Here is a 1,223-nt window from a genome sequence, read left to right on the forward strand (position 1 = left end):
CGCAAAGCATCATGGGATTTGTAGTCCGGCGGGGGGCGCGGCCGCGGGGTGGCGCTCTCGAAGCCCACCGCGTTCAGGCCGCCGTGGAGCGGATGGGCGCTGCGTGCTGCGCCGGGCGGTGAGCGGGCGCCGCCGGGAGCTGGGCCAGGAGTGCCGGTGCGGGGTGAGCCCGGTACCACAGGGGTGGTAGGGCACGGACGCCCGTCCCCATGTGCAGCAGCGCCCAGATGTCGTTGGGACTTCCCAGGCTGAGCCTGCGAGTAACAGGCCCAGAAATCCCCATCTGTGCCGTTGGCTTCGGCTCTGCCCTCACAGCTCCCCGGGGCTTTGGGTGCACCTGAGTTGCGTTGGTTCTGGGAAATGACATCATGGTGGGGAATGCGGAGCGCATGGCCTGCGGCCGGGGCACAGCATGGGGCAACAGTGGGAGTCAGGGCTGCGGGCTGCAGCCGGGCCTGGGGACGGAGCCAGGCTGTGGGACACGGCTGGACTCCTGCAGCACTGGAAGCAGGGCCATTCCCGTGGCCGTGCCCAGAGGGAGGATGGCGGCACCATTCGCGGAGTCCTCGAGGCTGTGACGGCAGTGCTGTGCTGGAATGGCGCAGACTCTGAAAGTCCCCCTGCAGCACGCACTGCACGCTGCAGACCTGTGTATGGGGAAGTGTCCGGAGAGCAGAGGGGTTGGGAACTTCCTCGGGGATTGCTTTGGGACGGAGGGAAGGGAGCCGGGGCAGCGGGAAGGCTCAGAACCCTGCTGCTCTTTTGCCTCTTCCCGTATCAGGTTGATGTGTTTCTGGGAACTCTACGCAGATGCCAGAGCCTGTGGGGAACACTGAGGGGCTCTCTGGACTTTTTAAAAGTGAAGTGAAACCTCACGCTTCTGCCTGAGGAAGGAGCTGTTGGGGCCAGAACAAAGATCTCCCTCTGCTTCCCATGGCAGATTCCTGTCTGCGGCCGCACCTCTTTCACCCAGGAAGAAGCAGGAGGCAGCTGCATGCTGACATCCACCCGTAGCTCGGCCGTGCCGGGCCGGTCGCACCGTGCAGGGGGACTGCGGGAAGCGCCCCGGCCCCGCACAGCTCTCGGCTACGCTCTGCGGCCCGGGAAAGTCCCGGGGCGGCGGGGGCTGCCGGTGGGGACTTCGTCGCGGGAGTGCAAGCCCGGTGACTGCAGGATGGGCGGCCCCTGCGGCCCCTTCCTGGGCGGAAACGGGTCGAGCCGTT

The sequence above is a fragment of the Meleagris gallopavo genome, chromosome 22 (genome assembly GCF_000146605.3).
Source record: "Meleagris gallopavo isolate NT-WF06-2002-E0010 breed Aviagen turkey brand Nicholas breeding stock chromosome 22, Turkey_5.1, whole genome shotgun sequence".
Classification (NCBI taxonomy): domain Eukaryota; kingdom Metazoa; phylum Chordata; class Aves; order Galliformes; family Phasianidae; genus Meleagris; species Meleagris gallopavo.